The following is a 25,989-nucleotide window of genomic DNA, read 5'->3' on the forward strand; positions in this document are numbered from 1 at the left end:
GACCGCTCGGTCACGCTACCAAGTGACAGTAGAGGGTGTACCACTCTCCAAGGGGGTTTACTCACCAAAGGAAGAGTTGTAGTTTCAACTCCCTCACTTCACTATTCATCATGAAGTGGACCCTTTCACCAGCAGGAAGGACAAAGCTGGCCCTGAGTAATGCAAGATTGAATGGGTGAGGGGACTTTGAAGAAATAACACTGATTTTGCTATACTGGGCCAACCAAGCTCTTCCTGCAGCAGAAGCTGACTGGGGTTAGAGCTTGATAATGTAGAATAACTTCAAGTAGGCTTAAAAGTATCTTTCTGCAACACTTTGCAAGATAAGAGTATTGCTACTGCTTGTTTCCCAGGCTGACAGAATGCAAAGTGACAAGTAGTTATTAACAAAGAGCTAATGAACAAACAAGTATTTCTAAGCACACTTGTCTACGTTAATAAAACATGGCAGCGGTGGGGTTTGAACCCACGCCTCCATAGAGACTGGAGCCTAAATCCAGCGCCTTAGACCGCTCGGCCACGCTACCAAGTGACAGAGGAGGGGGTACCACTCTCCAAAGGGGTTTACTCACCAAAGGAAGAGTTGTAGTTTCAACTCCCTCACTTCACTATTCATCATGAAGTGGACCCTTTCACCAGCAGGAAGGACAAAGCTGGCCCTGAGTAATGCAAGATTGAATGGGTGAGGGGACTTTGAAGAAATAACACAGATTTTGCCATACATTAAACTGGGCCAACCAAGCTCTTCCTGCAGCAGAAGCTGACTGGGGTTAGAGCTTGATAATGTAGAATAACTTCAAGTAGGCTTAAAAGTATCTTTCTGCAACACTTTGCAAGATAAGAGTCTTGCTACTGCTTGTTTCCCAGGCTGACAGAATGCAAAGTGACAAGTAGTTATTAACAAAGAGCTAATGAACAAACAAGTATTTCTAAGCACATTTGTCTATGTTAAGAAAACATGGCAGCGGTGGGATTTGAACCCACGTCTCCAGAGAGACTAGAGCCTAAATCCATCACCTTAGACCACTCTGCCAGGCTACCAATTAAAAGTTTAGCGCACGCATGGCAGTGGTGGGATTTGAACCTACGCCTGGGCCAACCAAGCTCTTCCTGTGACAGTAGAGGGTGTACCACTCTCCAAGGGGGTTTACTCACCAAAGGAAGAGTTGTAGTTTCAACTCCCTCACTTCACTATTCATCATGAAGTGGACCCTTTCACCAGCAGGAAGGACAAAGCTGGCCCTGAGTAATGCAAGATTGAATGGGTGAGGGGACTTTGAAGAAATAACACTGATTTTGCTATACTGGGCCAACCAAGCTCTTCCTGCAGCAGAAGCTGACTGGGGTTAGAGCTTGATAATGTAGAATAACTTCAAGTAGGCTTAAAAGTATCTTTCTGCAACACTTTGCAAGATAAGAGTCTTGCTACTGCTTGTTTCCCAGGCTGACAGAATGCAAAGTGACAAGTAGTTATTAACAAAGAGCTAATGAACAAACAAGTATTTCTAAGCACACTTGTCTACGTTAATAAAACATGGCAGCGGTGGGGTTTGAACCCACGCCTCTATAGAGACTGGAGCCTAAATCCAGCGTCTTAGACCGCTCGGCCACGCTACCAAGTGACAGGGGGGGGGGTACCACTCTCCAAAGGGGTTTACTCACCAAAGGAAGAGTTGTAGTTTCAACTCCCTCACTTCACTATTCATCATGAAGTGGACCCTTTCACCAGCAGGAAGGACAAAGCTGGCCCTGAGTAATGCAAGATTGAATGGGTGAGGGGACTTTGAAGAAATAACACAGATTTTGCCATACATTAAACTGGGCCAACCAAGCTCTTCCTGCAGCAGAAGCTGACTGGGGTTAGAGCTTGATAATGTAGAATAACTTCAAGTAGGCTTAAAAGTATCTTTCTGCAACACTTTGCAAGATAAGAGTCTTGCTACTGCTTGTTTCCCAGGCTGACAGAATGCAAAGTGACAAGTAGTTATTAACAAAGAGCTAATGAACAAACAAGTATTTCTAAGCACATTTGTCTATGTTAAGAAAACATGGCAGCGGTGGGATTTGAACCCACGTCTCCAGAGAGACTGGAGCCTAAATCCATCACCTTAGACCACTCTGCCAGGCTACCAATTAAAAGTTTAGCGCACGCATGGCAGTGGTGGGATTTGAACCTACGCCTGGGCCAACCAAGCTCTTCCTGCAGCAGAAGCTGACTGGGGTTAGAGCTTGATAATGTAGAATAACTTCAAGTAGGCTTAAAAGTATCTTTCTGCAACACTTTGCAAGATAAGAGACTTGCTACTGCTTGTTTCCCAGGCTGACAGAATGCAAGGTGACAAGTAGTTACTAACAAAGAGCTAATGAACAAACAAGTATTTCTAAGCACACTTGTCTACGTTAAGAAAACATGGCAGCGGTGGGATTTGAACCCACGCCTCCAAAGAGACTGGAGCCTAAATCCAGCGCCTTAGACCGCTCGGCCACGCTACCAAGTGACAGTGGAGGGGGTACCACTCTCCAAGGGGGTTTACTCACCAAAGGAAGAGTTGTAGTTTCAACTCCCTCACTTCACTATTCATCATGAAGTGGACCCTTTCACCAGCAGGAAGGACAAAGCTGGCCCTGAGTAATGCAAGATTGAATGGGTGAGGGGACTTTGAAGAAATAACACTGATTTTGCTATACTGGGCCAACCAAGCTCTTCCTGCAGCAGAAGCTGACTGGGGTTAGAGCTTGATAATGTAGAATAACTTCAAGTAGGCTTAAAAGCATCTTTCTGCAACACTTTGCAAGATAAGAGACTTGCTACTGCTTGTTTTCCAGGCTGACAGAATGCAAGGTGACAAGTAGTTACTAACAAAGAGCTAATGAACAAACAAGTATTTCTAAGCACACTTGTCTACGTTAAGAAAACATGGCAGCGGTGGGATTTGAACCCACGCCTCCGAAGAGACTGGAGCCTTAATCAAGCGCCTTAGACCGCTCGGTCACGCTACCAAGTGACAGTAGAGGGTGTACCACTCTCCAAGGGGGTTTACTCACCAAAGGAAGAGTTGTAGTTTCAACTCCCTCACTTCACTATTCATCATGAAGTGGACCCTTTCACCAGCAGGAAGGACAAAGCTGGCCCTGAGTAATGCAAGATTGAATGGGTGAGGGGACTTTGAAGAAATAACACTGATTTTGCTATACTGGGCCAACCAAGCTCTTCCTGCAGCAGAAGCTGACTGGGGTTAGAGCTTGATAATGTAGAATAACTTCAAGTAGGCTTAAAAGTATCTTTCTGCAACACTTTGCAAGATAAGAGTCTTGCTACTGCTTGTTTCCCAGGCTGACAGAATGCAAAGTGACAAGTAGTTATTAACAAAGAGCTAATGAACAAACAAGTATTTCTAAGCACACTTGTCTACGTTAAGAAAACATGGCAGCGGTGGGATTTGAACCCACGCCTCCGAAGAGACTGGAGCCTTAATCCAGCGCCTTAGACCGCTCGGCCACGCTACCGAGTGACGGCTAGTGGTGTACCACTCTCCAAGGGGGTTTACGCATCAAAGGAAGAGTTGTAGTTTCAACTCCCTTCACTTCACTATTCACTATTCATCATGAAGTGGACCCTTTCACCAGCAGGAAGGACAAAGCTGGCCCTGAGTAATGCAAGATTGAATGGGTGAGGGGACTTTGAAGAAATAACACTGATTTTGCTATACATTAAACTGGGCCAACCAAGCTCTTCCTGCAGCAGAAGCTGACTGGGGTTAGAGCTTGATAATGTAGAATAACTTCAAGTAGGCTTAAAAGTATCTTTCTGCAACACTTTGCAAGATAAGAGACTTGCTACTGCTTGTTTCCCAGGCTGACAGAATGCAAGGTGACAAGTAGTTATTAACAAAGAGCTAATGAACAAACAAGTATTTCTAAGCACACTTGTCTACGTTAAGAACCCACGCCTCCGAAAAGACTGGAGCCTTAAGCAAGCGCCTTAGACCGCTCGGTCACGCTACCAAGTGACAGTAGAGGGTGTACCACTCTCCAAGGGGGTTTACTCACCAAAGGAAGAGTTGTAGTTTCAACTCCCTCACTTCACTATTCATCATGAAGTGGACCCTTTCACCAGCAGGAAGGACAAAGCTGGCCCTGAGTAATGCAAGATTGAATGGGTGAGGGGACTTTGAAGAAATAACACTGATTTTGCTATACTGGGCCAACCAAGCTCTTCCTGCAGCAGAAGCTGACTGGGGTTAGAGCTTGATAATGTAGAATAACTTCAAGTAGGCTTAAAAGTATCTTTCTGCAACACTTTGCAAGATAAGAGACTTGCTACTGCTTGTTTCCCAGGCTGACAGAATGCAAGCTGACAAGTAGTTACAAACAAAGAGCTAATGAACAAACAAGTATTTCTAAGCACACTTGTCTACGTTAAGAAAACATGGCAGCGGTGGGATTTGAACCCACGCCTCCAGAGAGACTGGAGCCTAAATCCAGCGCCTTAGACCGCTCGGCCACGCTACCGAGTGACGGTGGACTGTGTACCACTCTCCAAGGGGGTTTACTCACCAAAGGAAGAGTTGTAGTTTCAACTCCCTTCACTTCACTATTCATCATGAAGTGGACCCTTTCACCAGCAGGAAGGACAAAGCTGGCCCTGAGTAATGCAAGATTGAATGGGTGAGGGGACTGATTTTGCTATACTGGGCCAACCAAGCTCTTCCTGCAGCAGAAGCTGACTGGGGTTAGAGCTTGTTAATGTAGAATAACTTCAAGTAGGCTTAAAAGTATCTTTCTGCAACACTTTCCAAGATAAGAGACTTGCTACTGCTTGTTTCCCAGGCTGACAGAATGCAACGTGACAAGTAGTTATTAACAAAGAGCTAATGAACAAACAAGTATTTCTAAGCACACTTGTCTACGTTAAGAAAACATGGCAGCGGTGGGATTTGAACCCACGCCTCCAGAGAGACTGGAGCCTAAATCCAGCGCCTTAGACCGCTCTGCCAGGCTACCAATTGAAAGTTTGGCGCACGCATGGCAGCGGTGGGATTTGAACCCACGCCTGGGCCAACCAAGCTCTTCCTGCAGCAGAAGCTGACTGGGGTTAGAGCTTGATAATGTAGAATAACTTCAAGTAGGCTTAAAAGTATCTTTCTGCAACACTTTGCAAGATAAGAGACTTGCTACTGCTTGTTTCCCAGGCTGACAGAATGCAAGGTGACAAGTAGTTATTAACAAACAGCTAATGAACAAACAAGTATTTCTAAGCACACTTGTCTACGTTAAGAAAACATGGCAGCAGTGGGATTTGAACCCATGCCTCCAGAGAGACTGGAGCCTAAATCCAGCGCCTTAGACCGCTCGGCCAGGCTACCAATTAAAGGTTTAGCGCATGCATGGCAGTGGTGGGATTTGAACCCACGCCTGGGCCAACCAAGCTCTTCCTGCAGCAGAAGCTGACTGGGGTTAGAGCTTGATAATGTAGAATAACTTCAAGTAGGCTTAAAAGTATCTTTCTGCAACACTTTGCAAGATAAGAGACTTGCTACTGCTTGTTTCCCAGGCTGACAGAATGCAAGCTGACAAGTAGTTACAAACAAAGAGCTAATGAACAAACAAGTATTTCTAAGCACACTTGTCTACGTTAAGAAAACATGGCAGCGGTGGGATTTGAACCCACGCCTCCAGAGAGACTGGAGCCTAAATCCAGCACCTTAGAACGCTCGGCCACGCTACCGAGTGACGGTGGACTGTGTACCACTCTCCAAGGGGGTTTACTCACCAAAGGAAGAGTTGTAGTTTCAACTCCCTCACTTCACTATTCATCATGAAGTGGACCCTTTCACCAGCAGGAAGGACAAAGCTGGCCCTGAGTAATGCAAGATTGAATGGGTGAGGGGACTTTGAAGAAATAACACAGATTTTGCCATACATTAAACTGGGCCAACCAAGCTCTTCCTGCAGCAGAAGCTGACTGGGGTTAGAGCTTGATAATGTAGAATAACTTCAAGTAGGCTTAAAAGTATCTTTCTGCAACACTTTGCAAGATAAGAGTCTTGCTACTGCTTGTTTCCCAGGCTGACAGAATGCAAAGTGACAAGTAGTTATTAACAAAGAGCTAATGAACAAACAAGTATTTCTAAGCACATTTGTCTATGTTAAGAAAACATGGCAGCGGTGGGATTTGAACCCACGTCTCCAGAGAGACTGGAGCCTAAATCCATCACCTTAGACCACTCTGCCAGGCTACCAATTAAAAGTTTAGCGCACGCATGGCAGTGGTGGGATTTGAACCTACGCCTGGGCCAACCAAGCTCTTCCTGCAGCAGAAGCTGACTGGGGTTAGAGCTTGATAATGTAGAATAACTTCAAGTAGGCTTAAAAGTATCTTTCTGCAACACTTTGCAAGATAAGAGACTTGCTACTGCTTGTTTCCCAGGCTGACAGAATGCAAGGTGACAAGTAGTTACTAACAAAGAGCTAATGAACAAACAAGTATTTCTAAGCACACTTGTCTACGTTAAGAAAACATGGCAGCGGTGGGATTTGAACCCACGCCTCCAAAGAGACTGGAGCCTAAATCCAGCGCCTTAGACCGCTCGGCCACGCTACCAAGTGACAGTGGAGGGGGTACCACTCTCCAAGGGGGTTTACTCACCAAAGGAAGAGTTGTAGTTTCAACTCCCTCACTTCACTATTCATCATGAAGTGGACCCTTTCACCAGCAGGAAGGACAAAGCTGGCCCTGAGTAATGCAAGATTGAATGGGTGAGGGGACTTTGAAGAAATAACACTGATTTTGCTATACTGGGCCAACCAAGCTCTTCCTGCAGCAGAAGCTGACTGGGGTTAGAGCTTGATAATGTAGAATAACTTCAAGTAGGCTTAAAAGCATCTTTCTGCAACACTTTGCAAGATAAGAGACTTGCTACTGCTTGTTTTCCAGGCTGACAGAATGCAAGGTGACAAGTAGTTACTAACAAAGAGCTAATGAACAAACAAGTATTTCTAAGCACACTTGTCTACGTTAAGAAAACATGGCAGCGGTGGGATTTGAACCCACGCCTCCGAAGAGACTGGAGCCTTAATCAAGCGCCTTAGACCGCTCGGTCACGCTACCAAGTGACAGTAGAGGGTGTACCACTCTCCAAGGGGGTTTACTCACCAAAGGAAGAGTTGTAGTTTCAACTCCCTCACTTCACTATTCATCATGAAGTGGACCCTTTCACCAGCAGGAAGGACAAAGCTGGCCCTGAGTAATGCAAGATTGAATGGGTGAGGGGACTTTGAAGAAATAACACTGATTTTGCTATACTGGGCCAACCAAGCTCTTCCTGCAGCAGAAGCTGACTGGGGTTAGAGCTTGATAATGTAGAATAACTTCAAGTAGGCTTAAAAGTATCTTTCTGCAACACTTTGCAAGATAAGAGTCTTGCTACTGCTTGTTTCCCAGGCTGACAGAATGCAAAGTGACAAGTAGTTATTAACAAAGAGCTAATGAACAAACAAGTATTTCTAAGCACACTTGTCTACGTTAAGAAAACATGGCAGCGGTGGGATTTGAACCCACGCCTCCGAAGAGACTGGAGCCTTAATCCAGCGCCTTAGACCGCTCGGCCACGCTACCGAGTGACGGCTAGTGGTGTACCACTCTCCAAGGGGGTTTACGCATCAAAGGAAGAGTTGTAGTTTCAACTCCCTTCACTTCACTATTCACTATTCATCATGAAGTGGACCCTTTCACCAGCAGGAAGGACAAAGCTGGCCCTGAGTAATGCAAGATTGAATGGGTGAGGGGACTTTGAAGAAATAACACTGATTTTGCTATACATTAAACTGGGCCAACCAAGCTCTTCCTGCAGCAGAAGCTGACTGGGGTTAGAGCTTGATAATGTAGAATAACTTCAAGTAGGCTTAAAAGTATCTTTCTGCAACACTTTGCAAGATAAGAGACTTGCTACTGCTTGTTTCCCAGGCTGACAGAATGCAAGGTGACAAGTAGTTATTAACAAAGAGCTAATGAACAAACAAGTATTTCTAAGCACACTTGTCTACGTTAAGAACCCACGCCTCCGAAAAGACTGGAGCCTTAAGCAAGCGCCTTAGACCGCTCGGTCACGCTACCAAGTGACAGTAGAGGGTGTACCACTCTCCAAGGGGGTTTACTCACCAAAGGAAGAGTTGTAGTTTCAACTCCCTCACTTCACTATTCATCATGAAGTGGACCCTTTCACCAGCAGGAAGGACAAAGCTGGCCCTGAGTAATGCAAGATTGAATGGGTGAGGGGACTTTGAAGAAATAACACTGATTTTGCTATACTGGGCCAACCAAGCTCTTCCTGCAGCAGAAGCTGACTGGGGTTAGAGCTTGATAATGTAGAATAACTTCAAGTAGGCTTAAAAGTATCTTTCTGCAACACTTTGCAAGATAAGAGACTTGCTACTGCTTGTTTCCCAGGCTGACAGAATGCAAGCTGACAAGTAGTTACAAACAAAGAGCTAATGAACAAACAAGTATTTCTAAGCACACTTGTCTACGTTAAGAAAACATGGCAGCGGTGGGATTTGAACCCACGCCTCCAGAGAGACTGGAGCCTAAATCCAGCGCCTTAGACCGCTCGGCCACGCTACCGAGTGACGGTGGACTGTGTACCACTCTCCAAGGGGGTTTACTCACCAAAGGAAGAGTTGTAGTTTCAACTCCCTTCACTTCACTATTCATCATGAAGTGGACCCTTTCACCAGCAGGAAGGACAAAGCTGGCCCTGAGTAATGCAAGATTGAATGGGTGAGGGGACTGATTTTGCTATACTGGGCCAACCAAGCTCTTCCTGCAGCAGAAGCTGACTGGGGTTAGAGCTTGTTAATGTAGAATAACTTCAAGTAGGCTTAAAAGTATCTTTCTGCAACACTTTCCAAGATAAGAGACTTGCTACTGCTTGTTTCCCAGGCTGACAGAATGCAACGTGACAAGTAGTTATTAACAAAGAGCTAATGAACAAACAAGTATTTCTAAGCACACTTGTCTACGTTAAGAAAACATGGCAGCGGTGGGATTTGAACCCACGCCTCCAGAGAGACTGGAGCCTAAATCCAGCGCCTTAGACCGCTCTGCCAGGCTACCAATTGAAAGTTTGGCGCACGCATGGCAGCGGTGGGATTTGAACCCACGCCTGGGCCAACCAAGCTCTTCCTGCAGCAGAAGCTGACTGGGGTTAGAGCTTGATAATGTAGAATAACTTCAAGTAGGCTTAAAAGTATCTTTCTGCAACACTTTGCAAGATAAGAGACTTGCTACTGCTTGTTTCCCAGGCTGACAGAATGCAACCTGACAAGTAGTTACAAACAAAGAGCTAATGAACAAACAAGTATTTCTAAGCACACTTGTCTACGTTAAGAAAACATGGCAGCGGTGGGATTTGAACCCACGCCTCCAGAAAGACTGGAGCCTAAATCCAGCGCCTTAGACCGCTCGGCCACGCTACCGAGTGACGGGGTACGGTGTACCACTCTCCAAGGGGGTTTACTCACCAAAGGAAGAGTTGTAGTTTCAACTCCCTTCACTTAACTATTCATCATGAAGTGGACCCTTTCACCAGCAGGAAGGACAAAGCTGGCCCTGAGTAATGCAAGATTGAATGGGTGAGGGGACTGATTTTGCTATACTGAGCCAACCAAGCTCTTCCTGCAGCAGAAGCTGACTGGGGTTAGAGCTTGATAATGTAGAATAACTTCAAGTAGGCTTAAAAGTATCTTTCTGCAACACTTTGCAAGATAAGAGTCTTGCTACTGCTTGTTTCCCAGGCTGACAGAAAGCAAGCTGACAAGTAGTTACTAACAAAGAGCTAATGAACAAACAAGTATTTCTAAGCACACTTGTCTACGTTAAGAAAACATGGCAGCGGTGGAATTTGAACCCACGCCTCCGAAGAGACTGGAGCCTAAATCCAGCACCTTAGACCGCTCGGCCAGGCTACCAATTAAAAGTTTAGCGCACGCATGGCAGTGGTGGGATTTGAACCCACGCCTGGGCCAACCAAGCTCTTCCTGCAGCAAAAGCTGACTGGGCTTAGAGCTTGATAATGTAGAATAACTTCAAGTAGGCTTAAAAGTATCTTTCTGCAACACAAGAGACTTGCTACGGCTTGTTTCCCAGGCTGACAGAATGCAAGTTGACAAGTAGTTACTAACAAAGAGCTAATGAACAAACAAGTATTTCTAAGCACACTTGTCTACGTTAAGAAAACATGGCAGATGTGGGGTTTGAACCCACGCCTCCAGAGAGACTGGAGCCTAAATCCAGCGCCTTAGACCGCTCGGCCACGCTATCGAGTGACGGTGGACGGTGTACCACTCTCCAAGGGGGTTTACTCACCAAAGGAAGAGTTGTAGTTTCAACTCCCTTCACTTCACTATTCATCATGAAGTGGACCCTTTCACCAGCAGGAAGGGCAAAGCTGGCCCTGAGTAATGCAAGACTGAATGGGTGAGGGGACTGATTTTGCTATACTGGGCCAACCAAGCTCTTCCTGCAGCAGAAGCTGACTGGGGTTAGAGCTTGATAATGTAGAATAACTTCAAGTAGGCTTAAAAGTATCTTTCTGCAACACTTTGCAAGATAAGAGACGTGCTACTGCTTGTTTCCCAGGCTGACAGAATGCAAGTTGACAAGTAGTTACTAACAAAGAGCTAATGAACAAACAAGTATTTCTAAGCACACTTGTCTACGTTAAGAAAACATGGCAGCGGTGGGATTCGAACCCACGCCTCCAGAGAAACTGGAGCCTAAATCCAGCGCCTTAGACCGCTCGGCCAGGCTACCAATTAAAAGTTTAGCGCATGCATGGCAGTGGTGGGATTTGAACCCACGCCTGGGCCAACCAAGCTCTTCCTGCAGCACAAGCTGACTGGGGTTAGAGCTTGATAATGTAGAATAACTTCAAGTAGGCTTAAAAGTATCTTTCTGCAACACTTTGCAAGATAAGAGACTTGCTACTGCTTGTTTCCCAGGCTGACAGAATGCAAGCTGACAAGTAGTTACAAACAAAGAGCTAATGAACAAACAAGTATTTCTAAGCACACTTGTCTACGTTAAGAAAACATGGCAGCGGTGGGATTTGAACCCACGCCTCCAGAGAGACTGGAGCCTAAATCCAGCGCCTTAGAACGCTCGGCCACGCTACCGAGTGACGGTGGACTGTGTACCACTCTCCAAGGGGGTTTACTCACCAAAGGAAGAGTTGTAGTTTCAACTCCCTTCACTTCACTATTCATCATGAAGTGGACCCTTTCACCAGCAGGAAGGACAAAGCTGGCCCTGAGTAATGCAAGATTGAATGGGTGAGGGGACTGATTTTGCTATACTGGGCCAACCAAGCTCTTCCTGCAGCAGAAGCTGACTGGGGTTAGAGCTTGATAATGTAGAATAACTTCAAGTAGGCTTAAAAGTATCTTTCTGCAACACTTTGCAAGATAAGAGACTTGCTACTGCTTGTTTCCCAGGCTGACAGAATGCAAGGTGACAAGTAGTTATTAACAAAGAGCTAATGAACAAACAAGTATTTCTAAGCACACTTGTCTACGTTAAGAAAAGAAGGCAGTGGTGGGATTCGAACCCACGCCTCCAGAGAGACTGGAGCCTAAACCCAGCGCCTTAGACCGCTCGGCCAAGCTACCGAGTGACGGTGGGAGGTGTACCACTCTCCAAGGGGGTTTACTCACCAAAGGAAGAGTTGTAGTTTCAACTCCCTTCACTTCACTATTCATCATGAAGTGGACCCTTTCACCAGCAGGAAGGACAAAGCTGTCCCTGAGTAATGCAAGATTGAATGGGTGAGGGGACTGATTTTGCTATACTGGGCCAACCAAGCTCTTCCTGCAGCAGAAGCTGACTGGGGTTAGAGCTTGTTAATGTAGAATAACTTCAAGTAGGCTTAAAAGTATCTTTCTGCAACACTTTGCAAGATAAGAGACTTGCTACTGCTTGTTTCCCAGGCTGACAGAATGCAAGGTGACAAGTAGTTATTAACAAACAGCTAATGAACAAACAAGTATTTCTAAGCACACTTGTCTACGTTAAGAAAACACGGCAGCAGTGGGATTTGAACCCATGCCTCCAGAGAGACTGGAGCCTAAATCCAGCGCCTTAGACCGCTCTGCCAGGCTACCAATTGAAAGCTTCGAGCACGCATGGCAGTGGTGGGATTTGAACCCACGCCTGGGCCAACCAAGCTCTTCCTGCAGCAGAAGCTGACTGGGGTTAGAGCTTGATAATGTAGAATAACTTCAAGTAGGCTTAAAAGTATCTTTCTGCAACACTTTGCAAGATAAGAGACTTGCTACTGCTTGTTTCCCAGGCTGACAGAATGCAAGCTGACAAGTAGTTACAAACAAAGAGCTAATGAACAAACAAGTATTTCTAAGCACACTTGTCTACGTTAAGAAAACATGGCAGCGGTGGGATTTGAACCCACGCCTCCAGAGAGACTGGAGCCTAAATCCAGCGCCTTAGAACGTTCGGCCACGCTACCGAGTGACGGTGGACTGTGTACCACTCTCCAAGGGGGTTTACTCACCAAAGGAAGAGTTGTAGTTTCAACTCCCTTCACTTCACTATTCATCATGAAGTGGACCCTTTCACCAGCAGGAAGGACAAAGCTGTCCCTGAGTAATGCAAGATTGAATGGGTGAGGGGACTGATTTTGCTATACTGGGCCAACCAAGCTCTTCCTGCAGCAGAAGCTGACTGGGGTTAGAGCTTGTTAATGTAGAATAACTTCAAGTAGGCTTAAAAGTATCTTTCTGCAACACTTTGCAAGATAAGAGACTTGCTACTGCTTGTTTCCCAGGCTGACAGAATGCAAGGTGACAAGTAGTTATTAACAAACAGCTAATGAACAAACAAGTATTTCTAAGCACACTTGTCTACGTTAAGAAAACATGGCAGCAGTGGGATTTGAACCCATGCCTCCAGAGAGACTGGAGCCTAAATCCAGCGCCTTAGACCGCTCGGCCAGGCTACCAATTAAAGGTTTAGCGCATGCATGGCAGTGGTGGGATTTGAACCCACGCCTGGGCCAACCAAGCTCTTCCTGCAGCAGAAGCTGACTGGGGTTAGAGCTTGATAATGTAGAATAACTTCAAGTAGGCTTAAAAGTATCTTTCTGCAACACTTTGCAAGATAAGAGACTTGCTACTGCTTGTTTCCCAGGCTGACAGAATGCAAGCTGACAAGTAGTTACAAACAAAGAGCTAATGAACAAACAAGTATTTCTAAGCACACTTGTCTACGTTAAGAAAACATGGCAGCGGTGGGATTTGAACCCACGCCTCCAGAGAGACTGGAGCCTAAATCCAGCACCTTAGAACGCTCGGCCACGCTACCGAGTGACGGTGGACTGTGTACCACTCTCCAAGGGGGTTTACTCACCAAAGGAAGAGTTGTAGTTTCAACTCCCTTCACTTCACTATTCATCATGAAGTGGACCCTTTCACCAGCAGGAAGGACAAAGCTGGCCCTGAGTAATGCAAGATTGAATGGGTGAGGGGACTGATTTTGCTATACTGGGCCAACCAAGCTCTTCCTGCAGCAGAAGCTGACTGGGGTTAGAGCTTGTTAATGTAGAATAACTTCAAGTAGGCTTAAAAGTATCTTTCTGCAACACTTTGCAAGATAAGAGACTTGCTACTGCTTGTTTCCCAGGCTGACAGAATGCAAGGTGACAAGTAGTTATTAACAAACAGCTAATGAACAAACAAGTATTTCTAAGCACACTTGTCTACGTTAAGAAAACACGGCAGCAGTGGGATTTGAACCCATGCCTCCAGAGAGACTGGAGCCTAAATCCAGCGCCTTAGACCGCTCTGCCAGGCTACCAATTGAAAGCTTCGAGCACGCATGGCAGTGGTGGGATTTGAACCCACGCCTGGGCCAACCAAGCTCTTCCTGCAGCAGAAGCTGACTGGGGTTAGAGCTTGATAATGTAGAATAACTTCAAGTAGGCTTAAAAGTATCTTTCTGCAACACTTTGCAAGATAAGAGACTTGCTACTGCTTGTTTCCCAGGCTGACAGAATGCAAGCTGACAAGTAGTTACAAACAAAGAGCTAATGAACAAACAAGTATTTCTAAGCACACTTGTCTACGTTAAGAAAACATGGCAGCGGTGGGATTTGAACCCACGCCTCCAGAGAGACTGGAGCCTAAATCCAGCGCCTTAGAACGTTCGGCCACGCTACCGAGTGACGGTGGACTGTGTACCACTCTCCAAGGGGGTTTACTCACCAAAGGAAGAGTTGTAGTTTCAACTCCCTTCACTTCACTATTCATCATGAAGTGGACCCTTTCACCAGCAGGAAGGACAAAGCTGTCCCTGAGTAATGCAAGATTGAATGGGTGAGGGGACTGATTTTGCTATACTGGGCCAACCAAGCTCTTCCTGCAGCAGAAGCTGACTGGGGTTAGAGCTTGTTAATGTAGAATAACTTCAAGTAGGCTTAAAAGTATCTTTCTGCAACACTTTGCAAGATAAGAGACTTGCTACTGCTTGTTTCCCAGGCTGACAGAATGCAAGGTGACAAGTAGTTATTAACAAACAGCTAATGAACAAACAAGTATTTCTAAGCACACTTGTCTACGTTAAGAAAACATGGCAGCAGTGGGATTTGAACCCATGCCTCCAGAGAGACTGGAGCCTAAATCCAGCGCCTTAGACCGCTCGGCCAGGCTACCAATTAAAGGTTTAGCGCATGCATGGCAGTGGTGGGATTTGAACCCACGCCTGGGCCAACCAAGCTCTTCCTGCAGCAGAAGCTGACTGGGGTTAGAGCTTGATAATGTAGAATAACTTCAAGTAGGCTTAAAAGTATCTTTCTGCAACACTTTGCAAGATAAGAGACTTGCTACTGCTTGTTTCCCAGGCTGACAGAATGCAAGCTGACAAGTAGTTACAAACAAAGAGCTAATGAACAAACAAGTATTTCTAAGCACACTTGTCTACGTTAAGAAAACATGGCAGCGGTGGGATTTGAACCCACGCCTCCAGAGAGACTGGAGCCTAAATCCAGCACCTTAGAACGCTCGGCCACGCTACCGAGTGACGGTGGACTGTGTACCACTCTCCAAGGGGGTTTACTCACCAAAGGAAGAGTTGTAGTTTCAACTCCCTTCACTTCACTATTCATCATGAAGTGGACCCTTTCACCAGCAGGAAGGACAAAGCTGGCCCTGAGTAATGCAAGATTGAATGGGTGAGGGGACTGATTTTGCTATACTGGGCCAACCAAGCTCTTCCTGCAGCAGAAGCTGACTGGGGTTAGAGCTTGATAATGTAGAATAACTTCAAGTAGGCTTAAAAGTATCTTTCTGCAACACTTTGCAAGATAAGAGACTTGCTACTGCTTGTTTCCCAGGCTGACAGAATGCAAGGTGACAAGTAGTTATTAACAAAGAGCTAATGAACAAACAAGTATTTCTAAGCACACTTGTCTACGTTAAGAAAAGAAGGCAGTGGTGGGATTCGAACCCACGCCTCCAGAGAGACTGGAGCCTAAACCCAGCGCCTTAGACCGCTCGGCCAAGCTACCGAGTGACGGCGGGAGGTGTACCACTCTCCAAGGGGGTTTACTCACCAAAGGAAGAGTTGTAGTTTCAACTCCCTTCACTTCACTATTCATCATGAAGTGGACCCTTTCACCAGCAGGAAGGACAAAGCTGGCCCTGAGTAATGCAAGATTGAATGGGTGAGGGGACTGATTTTGCTATACTGGGCCAACCAAGCTCTTCCTGCAGCAGAAGCTGACTGGGGTTAGAGCTTGTTAATGTAGAATAACTTCAAGTAGGCTTAAAAGTATCTTTCTGCAACACTTTGCAAGATAAGAGACTTGCTACTGCTTGTTTCCCAGGCTGACAGAATGCAAGGTGACAAGTAGTTATTAACAAACAGCTAATGAACAAACAAGTATTTCTAAGCACACTTGTCTACGTTAAGAAAACATGGCAGCAGTGGGACTTGAACCCATGCCTCCAGAGAGACTGGAGCCTAAATCCAGCGCCTTAGACCGCTCGGCCAGGCTACCAATTAAAGGTTTAGCGCATGCATGGCAGTGGTGGGATTTGAACCCACGCCTGGGCCAACCAAGCTCTTCCTGCAGCAGAAGCTGACTGGGGTTAGAGCTCGATAATGTAGAATAACTTCAAGTAGGCTTAAAAGTATCTTTCTGCAACACTTTGCAAGATAAGAGACTTGCTACTGCTTGTTTCCCAGGCTGACAGAATGCAAGCTGACAAGTAGTTACAAACAAAGAGCTAATGAACAAACAAGTATTTCTTAGCACACTTGTCTACCATAAGAAAACATGGCAGCGGTGGGATTTGAACCCACGTCTCCAGAGAGACTTGAGCCTAAATCCAGCGCCTTAGACCGCTCGGCCACGCTACCGAGTGACGGTGGACGGTGTACCACTCTCCAAGGGGGTTTACTCACCAAAGGAAGAGTTGTAGTTTCAACTCCCTTCACTTCACTATTCATCATGAAGTGGACCCTTTCACCAGCAGGAAGGACAAAGCTGGCCCTGAGTAATGCAAGATTGAATGGGTGAGGGGACTGATTTTGCTATACTGGGCCAACCAAGCTCTTCCTGCAGCAGAAGCTGACTGGGGTTAGAGCTTGATAATGTAGAATAACTTCAAGTAGGCTTAAAAGTATCTTTCTGCAACACTTTGCAAGATAAGAGACTTGTTACTGCTTGTTTCCCAGGCTGACAGAATGCAAGGTGACAAGTAGTTATTAACAAAGTGCTAATGAACAAACAAGTATTTCTAAGCACACTTGTCTACGTTAAGAAAAGTTGGCAGCGGTGGGATTTGAACCCACGCCTCCAGAGAGACTGGAGCCTAAACCCAGCGCCTTAGACCGCTCGGCCAAGCTACCGATTGACGGGGGAGGTGTACCACTCTCCAAGGGGGTTTACTCACCAAAGGAAGAGTTGTAGTTTCAACTCCCTTCACTTCACTATTCATCATGAAGTGGACCCTTTCACCAGCAGGAAGGACAAAGCTGGCCCTGAGTAATGCAAGATTGAATGGGTGAGGGGACTGATTTTGCTATAATTGATAATTGATAATGTAGAATAACTTCAAGTAGGCTTAAAAGTATCTTTCTGCAACACTTTGCAAGATAAGAAACTTGCTACTGCTTGTTTCCCAGGCTGACAGAATGCAAGGTGACAAGTAGTTATTAACAAAGAGCTAATGAACAAACAAATATTTCTAAGCACACTTGTCTACGTTAAGAAAACATGGCAGGGGTGGGATTTGAACCCACGCCTCCGAAAAGATTAGAGCCTTAAGCAAGCGCCTTAGACCGCTCAGTCACGCTACCAAGATAAAGTAAAGAGTGTACCACTCTCCAAGGGGGTTTACTCACCAAAGGAAGAGTTGTAGTTTCAACTCCCTTCACTTCACTATTCATCATGAAGTGGACCCTTTCACCAGCAGGAAGGACAAAGCTGGCCCTGAGTAATGCAAGATTGAATGGGTGAGGGGACTTTGAAGAAATAACACTGATTTTGCTATACTGGGCCAGCCAAGCTCTTCCTGCAGCAGACGCTGACTGGGGTTAGAGCTTGATAATGTAGAATAACTTCAAGTAGGCTTAAAAGTATCTTTCTGCAACACTTTGCAAGATAAGAGACTTGCTACTGCTTGTTTTCCAGGCTGACAGAATGCAAGGTGACAAGTAGTTACTAACAAAGAGCTAATGAACAAACAAGCACACTTGTCTACGTTAAGAAAACATGGCAGCGGTGGGATTTGAACCCACGCCTCCGAAGAGACTGGAGCCTTAATCAAGCGCCTTAGACCGCTCGGTCACGCTACCAAGTGACAGTACAAGGTGTACCACTCTCCAAGGGGGTTTACTCACCAAAGGAAGAGTTGTAGTTTCAACTCCCTCACTTCACTATTCATCATGAAGTGGACCCTTTCACCAGCAGGAAGGACAAAGCTGGCCCTGAGTAATGCAAGATTGAATGGGTGAGGGGACTTTGAAGAAATAACACTGATTTTGCTATACTGGGCCAACCAAGCTCTTCCTGCAGCAGAAGCTGACTGGGGTTAGAGCTTGATAATGTAGAATAACTTCAAGTAGGCTTAAAAGTATCTTTCTGCAACACTTTGCAAGATAAGAGTCTTGCTACTGCTTGTTTCCCAGGCTGACAGAATGCAAAGTGACAAGTAGTTATTAACAAAGAGCTAATGAACAAACAAGTATTTCTAAGCACACTTGTCTATGTTAATAAAACATGACAGCGGTGGGGTTTGAACCCACGCCTCCATAGAGACTGGAGCCTAAATCCAGCGCCTTAGACCGCTCGGCCACGCTACCAAGTGACAGTGGAGGGGGTACCACTCTCCAAAGGGGTTTACTCACCAAAGGAAGAGTTGTAGTTTCAACTCCCTCACTTCACTATTCATCATGAAGTGGACCCTTTCACCAGCAGGAAGGACAAAGCTGGCCCTGAGTAATGCAAGATTGAATGGGTGAGGGGACTTTGAAGAAATAACACAGATTTTGCCATACATTAAACTGGGCCAACCAAGCTCTTCCTGCAGCAGAAGCTGACTGGGGTTAGAGCTTGATAATGTAGAATAACTTCAAGTAGGCTTAAAAGTATCTTTCTGCAACACTTTGCAAGATAAGAGTCTTGCTACTGCTTGTTTCCCAGGCTGACAGAATGCAAATTGACAAGTAGTTATTAACAAAGAGCTAATGAACAAACAAGTATTTCTAAGCACATTTGTCTATGTTAAGAAAACATGGCAGCGGTGGGATTTGAACCCACGTCTCCAGAGAGACTGGAGCCTAAATCCATCACCTTAGACCACTCTGCCAGGCTACCAATTAAAAGTTTAGTGCACGCATGGCAGTGGTGGGATTTGAACCTACGCCTGGGCCAACCAAGCTCTTCCTGCAGCAGAAGCTGACTGGGGTTAGAGCTTGATAATGTAGAATAACTTCAAGTAGGCTTAAAAGTATCTTTCTGCAACACTTTGCAAGATAAGAGACTTGCTACTGCTTGTTTCCCAGGCTGACAGAATGCAAGGTGACAAGTAGTTACTAACAAAGAGCTAATGAACAAACAAGTATTTCTAAGCACACTTGTCTACGTTAAGAAAACATGGCAGCGGCGGGATTTGAACCCACGCCTCCAAAGAGACTGGAGCCTAAATCCAGCGCCTTAGACCGCTCGGCCACGCTACCAAGTGACAGTGGAGGGGGTACCACTCTCCAAGGGGGTTTACTCACCAAAGGAAGAGTTGTAGTTTCAACTCCCTCACTTCACTATTCATCATGAAGTGGACCCTTTCACCAGCAGGAAGGACAAAGCTGGCCCTGAGTAATGCAAGATTGAATGGGTGAGGGGACTTTGAAGAAATAACACTGATTTTCCTATACTGGGCCAACCAAGCTATTCCTGCAGCAGAAGCTGACTGGGGTTAGAGCTTGATAATGTAGAATAACTTCAAGTAGGCTTAAAAGTATCTTTCTGCAACACTTTGCAAGATAAGAGACTTGCTACTGCTTGTTTTCCAGGCTGACAGAATGCAAGGTGACAAGTAGTTACTAACAAAGAGCTAATGAACAAACAAGTATTTCTAAGCACACTTGTCTACGTTAAGAAAACATGGCAGCGGTGGGATTTGAACCCACGCCTCCGAAAAGACTGGAGCCTTAAGCAAGCGCCTTAGACCGCTCGGTCACGCTACCAAGTGACAGTAGAGGGTGTACCACTCTCCAAGGGGGTTTACTCACCAAAGGAAGAGTTGTAGTTTCAACTCCCTCACTTCACTATTCATCATGAAGTGGACCCTTTCACCAGCAGGAAGGACAAAGCTGGCCCTGAGTAATGCAAGATTGAATGGGTGAGGGGACTTTGAAGAAATAACACTGATTTTGCTATACTGGGCCAACCAAGCTCTTCCTGCAGCAGAAGCTGACTGGGGTTAGAGCTTGATAATGTAGAATAACTTCAAGTAGGCTTAAAAGTATCTTTCTGCAACACTTTGCAAGATAAGAGACTTGCTACTGCTTGTTTTCCAGGCTGACAGAATGCAAGGTGACAAGTAGTTACTAACAAAGAGCTAATGAACAAACAAGTATTTCTAAGCACACTTGTCTACGTTAAGAAAACATGGCAGCGGTGGGATTTGAACCCACGCCTCCGAAGAGACTGGAGCCTAAATCCAGCACCTTAGACCGCTCGGCCAGGCTACCAATTAAAAGTTTAGCGCACGCATGGCAGTGGTGGGATTTGAACCCACGCCTGGGCCAACCAAGCTCTTCCTGCAGCAAAAGCTGACTGGGCTTAGAGCTTGATAATGTAGAAGAACTTCAAGTAGGCTTAAAAGTATCTTTCTGCAACACAAGAGACTTGCTACGGCTTGTTTCCCAGGCTGACAGAATGCAAGTTGACAAGTAGTTACTAACAAAGAGCTAATGAACAAACAAGTATTTCTAAGCACACTTGTCTACGTTAAGAAAACATGGCAGATGTGGGATTTGAACCCACGCCTCCAGAGAGACTGGAGCCTAAATCCAGCGCCTTAGACCGCTCGGCCACGCTATCGAGTGACGGTGGACGGTGTACCACTCTCCAAGGGGGTTTACTCACCAAAGGAAGAGTTGTAGTTTCAACTCCCTTCACTTCACTATTCATCATGAAGTGGACCCTTTCACCAGCAGGAAGGGCAAAGCTGGCCCTGAGTAATGCAAGACTGAATGGGTGAGGGGACTGATTTTGCTATACTGGGCCAACCAAGCTCTTCCTGCAGCAGAAGCTGACTGGGGTTAGAGCTTGATAATGTAGAATAACTTCAAGTAGGCTTAAAAGTATCTTTCTGCAACACTTTGCAAGATAAGAGACGTGCTACTGCTTGTTTCCCAGGCTGACAGAATGCAAGTTGACAAGTAGTTACTAACAAAGAGCTAATGAACAAACAAGTATTTCTAAGCACACTTGTCTACGTTAAGAAAAGAAGGCAGTGGTGGGATCCGAACCCACGCCTCCAGAGAGACTGGAGCCTAAACCCAGCGCCTTAGACCGCTCGGCCAAGCTACCGAGTGACGGCGGGAGGTGTACCACTCTCCAAGGGGGTTTACTCACCAAAGGAAGAGTTGTAGTTTCAACTCCCTTCACTTCACTATTCATCATGAAGTGGACCCTTTCACCAGCAGGAAGGACAAAGCTGGCCCTGAGTAATGCAAGATTGAATGGGTGAGGGGACTGATTTTGCTATACTGGGCCAACCAAGCTCTTCCTGCAGCAGAAGCTGACTGGGGTTAGAGCTTGTTAATGTAGAATAACTTCAAGTAGGCTTAAAAGTATCTTTCTGCAACACTTTGCAAGATAAGAGACTTGCTACTGCTTGTTTCCCAGGCTGACAGAATGCAAGGTGACAAGTAGTTATTAACAAACAGCTAATGAACAAACAAGTATTTCTAAGCACACTTGTCTACGTTAAGAAAACATGGCAGCAGTGGGATTTGAACCCATGCCTCCAGAGAGACTGGAGCCTAAATCCAGCGCCTTAGACCGCTCTGCCAGGCTACCAATTGAAAGCTTGGAGCACGCATGGCAGTGGTGGGATTTGAACCCACGCCTGGGCCAACCAAGCTCTTCCTGCAGCAGAAGCTGACTGGGGTTAGAGCTTGATAATGTAGAATAACTTCAAGTAGGCTTAAAAGTATCTTTCTGCAACACTTTGCAAGATAAGAGACTTGCTACTGCTTGTTTCCCAGGCTGACAGAATGCAAGCTGACAAGTAGTTACAAACAAAGAGCTAATGAACAAACAAGTATTTCTAAGCACACTTGTCTACGTTAAGAAAACATGGCAGCGGTGGGATTTGAACCCACGCCTCCAGAGAGACTGGAGCCTAAATCCAGCGCCTTAGAATGCTCGGCCACGCTACCGAGTGACGGTGGACTGTGTACCACTCTCCAAGGGGGTTTACTCACCAAAGGAAGAGTTGTAGTTTCAACTCCCTTCACTTCACTATTCATCATGAAGTGGACCCTTTCACCAGCAGGAAGGACAAAGCTGGCCCTGAGTAATGCAAGATTGAATGGGTGAGGGGACTGATTTTGCTATACTGGGCCAACCAAGCTCTTCCTGCAGCAGAAGCTGACTGGGGTTAGAGCTTGATAATGTAGAATAACTTCAAGTAGGCTTAAAAGTATCTTTCTGCAACACTTTGCAAGATAAGAGACTTGCTACTGCTTGTTTCCCAGGCTGACAGAATGCAAGGTGACAAGTAGTTACTAACAAAGAGCTAATGAACAAACAAGTATTTCTAAGCACACTTGTCTACGTTAAGAAAACATGGCAGCGGCGGGATTTGAACCCACGCCTCCAAAGAGACTGGAGCCTAAATCCAGCGCCTTAGACCGCTCGGCCACGCTACCAAGTGACAGTGGAGGGGGTACCACTCTCCAAGGGGGTTTACTCACCAAAGGAAGAGTTGTAGTTTCAACTCCCTCACTTCACTATTCATCATGAAGTGGACCCTTTCACCAGCAGGAAGGACAAAGCTGGCCCTGAGTAATGCAAGATTGAATGGGTGAGGGGACTTTGAAGAAATAACACTGATTTTCCTATACTGGGCCAACCAAGCTATTCCTGCAGCAGAAGCTGACTGGGGTTAGAGCTTGATAATGTAGAATAACTTCAAGTAGGCTTAAAAGTATCTTTCTGCAACACTTTGCAAGATAAGAGACTTGCTACTGCTTGTTTTCCAGGCTGACAGAATGCAAGGTGACAAGTAGTTACTAACAAAGAGCTAATGAACAAACAAGTATTTCTAAGCACACTTGTCTACGTTAAGAAAACATGGCAGCGGTGGGATTTGAACCCACGCCTCCGAAAAGACTGGAGCCTTAAGCAAGCGCCTTAGACCGCTCGGTCACGCTACCAAGTGACAGTAGAGGGTGTACCACTCTCCAAGGGGGTTTACTCACCAAAGGAAGAGTTGTAGTTTCAACTCCCTCACTTCACTATTCATCATGAAGTGGACCCTTTCACCAGCAGGAAGGACAAAGCTGGCCCTGAGTAATGCAAGATTGAATGGGTGAGGGGACTTTGAAGAAATAACACTGATTTTGCTATACTGGGCCAACCAAGCTCTTCCTGCAGCAGAAGCTGACTGGGGTTAGAGCTTGATAATGTAGAATAACTTCAAGTAGGCTTAAAAGTATCTTTCTGCAACACTTTGCAAGATAAGAGACTTGCTACTGCTTGTTTTCCAGGCTGACAGAATGCAAGGTGACAAGTAGTTACTAACAAAGAGCTAATGAACAAACAAGTATTTCTAAGCACACTTGTCTACGTTAAGAAAACATGGCAGCGGTGGGATTTGAACCCACGCCTCCGAAGAGACTGGAGCCTAAATCCAGCACCTTAGACCGCTCGGCCAGGCTACCAATTAAAAGTTTAGCGCACGCATGGCAGTGGTGGGATTTGAACCCACGCCTGGGCCAACCAAGCTCTTCCTGCAGCAAAAGCTGACTGGGCTTAGAGCTTGATAATGTAGAAGAACTTCAAGTAGGCTTAAAAGTATCTTTCTGCAACACAAGAGACTTGCTACGGCTTGTTTCCCAGGCTGACAGAATGCAAGTTGACAAGTAGTTACTAACAAAGAGCTAATGAACAAACAAGTATTTCTAAGCACACTTGTCTACGTTAAGAAAACATGGCAGATGTGGGATTTGAACCCACGCCTCCAGAGAGACTGGAGCCTAAATCCAGCGCCTTAGACCGCTCGGCCACGCTATCGAGTGACGGTGGACGGTGTACCACTCTCCAAGGGGGTTTACTCACCAAAGGAAGAGTTGTAGTTTCAACTCCCTTCACTTCACTATTCATCATGAAGTGGACCCTTTCACCAGCAGGAAGGGCAAAGCTGGCCCTGAGTAATGCAAGACTGAATGGGTGAGGGGACTGATTTTGCTATACTGGGCCAACCAAGCTCTTCCTGCAGCAGAAGCTGACTGGGGTTAGAGCTTGATAATGTAGAATAACTTCAAGTAGGCTTAAAAGTATCTTTCTGCAACACTTTGCAAGATAAGAGACGTGCTACTGCTTGTTTCCCAGGCTGACAGAATGCAAGTTGACAAGTAGTTACTAACAAAGAGCTAATGAACAAACAAGTATTTCTAAGCACACTTGTCTACGTTAAGAAAAGAAGGCAGTGGTGGGATCCGAACCCACGCCTCCAGAGAGACTGGAGCCTAAACCCAGCGCCTTAGACCGCTCGGCCAAGCTACCGAGTGACGGCGGGAGGTGTACCACTCTCCAAGGGGGTTTACTCACCAAAGGAAGAGTTGTAGTTTCAACTCCCTTCACTTCACTATTCATCATGAAGTGGACCCTTTCACCAGCAGGAAGGACAAAGCTGGCCCTGAGTAATGCAAGATTGAATGGGTGAGGGGACTGATTTTGCTATACTGGGCCAACCAAGCTCTTCCTGCAGCAGAAGCTGACTGGGGTTAGAGCTTGTTAATGTAGAATAACTTCAAGTAGGCTTAAAAGTATCTTTCTGCAACACTTTGCAAGATAAGAGACTTGCTACTGCTTGTTTCCCAGGCTGACAGAATGCAAGGTGACAAGTAGTTATTAACAAACAGCTAATGAACAAACAAGTATTTCTAAGCACACTTGTCTACGTTAAGAAAACATGGCAGCAGTGGGATTTGAACCCATGCCTCCAGAGAGACTGGAGCCTAAATCCAGCGCCTTAGACCGCTCTGCCAGGCTACCAATTGAAAGCTTGGAGCACGCATGGCAGTGGTGGGATTTGAACCCACGCCTGGGCCAACCAAGCTCTTCCTGCAGCAGAAGCTGACTGGGGTTAGAGCTTGATAATGTAGAATAACTTCAAGTAGGCTTAAAAGTATCTTTCTGCAACACTTTGCAAGATAAGAGACTTGCTACTGCTTGTTTCCCAGGCTGACAGAATGCAAGCTGACAAGTAGTTACAAACAAAGAGCTAATGAACAAACAAGTATTTCTAAGCACACTTGTCTACGTTAAGAAAACATGGCAGCGGTGGGATTTGAACCCACGCCTCCAGAGAGACTGGAGCCTAAATCCAGCGCCTTAGAATGCTCGGCCACGCTACCGAGTGACGGTGGACTGTGTACCACTCTCCAAGGGGGTTTACTCACCAAAGGAAGAGTTGTAGTTTCAACTCCCTTCACTTCACTATTCATCATGAAGTGGACCCTTTCACCAGCAGGAAGGACAAAGCTGGCCCTGAGTAATGCAAGATTGAATGGGTGAGGGGACTGATTTTGCTATACTGGGCCAACCAAGCTCTTCCTGCAGCAGAAGCTGACTGGGGTTAGAGCTTGATAATGTAGAATAACTTCAAGTAGGCTTAAAAGTATCTTTCTGCAACACTTTGCAAGATAAGAGACTTGCTACTGCTTGTTTCCCAGGCTGACAGAATGCAAGGTGACAAGTAGTTATTAACAAAGAGCTAATGAACAAACAAGTATTTCTAAGCACACTTGTCTACGTTAAGAAAAGAAGGCAGTGGTGGGATTCGAACCCACGCCTCCAGAGAGACTGGAGCCTAAACCCAGCGCCTTAGACCACTCGGCCAAGCTACCGAGTGACGGCGGGTGGTGTACCACTCTCCAAGGGGGTTTACTCACCAAAGGAAGAGTTGTAGTTTCAACTCCCTTCACTTCACTATTCATCATGAAGTGGACCCTTTCACCAGCAGGAAGGACAAAGCTGGCCCTGAGTAATGCAAGATTGAATGGGTGAGGGGACTGATTTTGCTATACTGGGCCAACCAAGCTCTTCCTGCAGCAGAAGCTGACTGGGGTTAGAGCTTGTTAATGTAGAATAACTTCAAGTAGGCTTAAAAGTATCTTTCTGCAACACTTTGCAAGATAAGAGACTTGCTACTGCTTGTTTCCCAGGCTGACAGAAT

At 45.9% G+C, this 25,989-nt stretch overlaps 13 non-coding genes across 13 annotated transcripts; all 13 read right to left on the bottom strand.

Moving 5' to 3' along the window:
* Positions 1–445: 445 nt before the first annotated feature.
* Positions 446–527, bottom strand: TRNAL-UAG (transfer RNA leucine (anticodon UAG)). The gene has a single exon. It is a non-coding gene; the product is annotated as a tRNA-Leu (tRNA).
* A 1,008-nt stretch (positions 528–1,535) lies between these two features.
* TRNAL-UAG (transfer RNA leucine (anticodon UAG)) lies at positions 1,536–1,617 on the bottom strand. Its single transcript has one exon. It is a non-coding gene; the product is annotated as a tRNA-Leu (tRNA).
* Positions 1,618–2,411: 794 nt separating this feature from the next.
* TRNAL-UAG (transfer RNA leucine (anticodon UAG)) lies at positions 2,412–2,493 on the bottom strand. Its single transcript has one exon. It is a non-coding gene; the product is annotated as a tRNA-Leu (tRNA).
* Positions 2,494–3,425: 932 nt separating this feature from the next.
* Positions 3,426–3,507, bottom strand: TRNAL-AAG (transfer RNA leucine (anticodon AAG)). Its single transcript has one exon. It is a non-coding gene; the product is annotated as a tRNA-Leu (tRNA).
* A 923-nt stretch (positions 3,508–4,430) lies between these two features.
* On the bottom strand, positions 4,431–4,512 carry TRNAL-UAG (transfer RNA leucine (anticodon UAG)). The gene has a single exon. It is a non-coding gene; the product is annotated as a tRNA-Leu (tRNA).
* Positions 4,513–6,522: 2,010 nt separating this feature from the next.
* Positions 6,523–6,604, bottom strand: TRNAL-UAG (transfer RNA leucine (anticodon UAG)). Its single transcript has one exon. It is a non-coding gene; the product is annotated as a tRNA-Leu (tRNA).
* A 932-nt stretch (positions 6,605–7,536) lies between these two features.
* On the bottom strand, positions 7,537–7,618 carry TRNAL-AAG (transfer RNA leucine (anticodon AAG)). The gene has a single exon. It is a non-coding gene; the product is annotated as a tRNA-Leu (tRNA).
* Positions 7,619–8,541: 923 nt separating this feature from the next.
* TRNAL-UAG (transfer RNA leucine (anticodon UAG)) lies at positions 8,542–8,623 on the bottom strand. Its single transcript has one exon. It is a non-coding gene; the product is annotated as a tRNA-Leu (tRNA).
* A 772-nt stretch (positions 8,624–9,395) lies between these two features.
* On the bottom strand, positions 9,396–9,477 carry TRNAL-UAG (transfer RNA leucine (anticodon UAG)). Its single transcript has one exon. It is a non-coding gene; the product is annotated as a tRNA-Leu (tRNA).
* A 1,616-nt stretch (positions 9,478–11,093) lies between these two features.
* On the bottom strand, positions 11,094–11,175 carry TRNAL-UAG (transfer RNA leucine (anticodon UAG)). Its single transcript has one exon. It is a non-coding gene; the product is annotated as a tRNA-Leu (tRNA).
* A 7,119-nt stretch (positions 11,176–18,294) lies between these two features.
* Positions 18,295–18,376, bottom strand: TRNAL-UAG (transfer RNA leucine (anticodon UAG)). Its single transcript has one exon. It is a non-coding gene; the product is annotated as a tRNA-Leu (tRNA).
* A 794-nt stretch (positions 18,377–19,170) lies between these two features.
* Positions 19,171–19,252, bottom strand: TRNAL-UAG (transfer RNA leucine (anticodon UAG)). Its single transcript has one exon. It is a non-coding gene; the product is annotated as a tRNA-Leu (tRNA).
* Positions 19,253–22,374: 3,122 nt separating this feature from the next.
* TRNAL-UAG (transfer RNA leucine (anticodon UAG)) lies at positions 22,375–22,456 on the bottom strand. Its single transcript has one exon. It is a non-coding gene; the product is annotated as a tRNA-Leu (tRNA).
* Positions 22,457–25,989: the final 3,533 nt, after the last annotated feature.

This window comes from Sceloporus occidentalis, unplaced genomic scaffold (genome assembly GCF_023333645.1).
Source record: "Sceloporus occidentalis isolate IW3139 unplaced genomic scaffold, rSceOcc1.0.p SCAF_28, whole genome shotgun sequence".
NCBI lineage: Eukaryota > Metazoa > Chordata > Lepidosauria > Squamata > Phrynosomatidae > Sceloporus > Sceloporus occidentalis.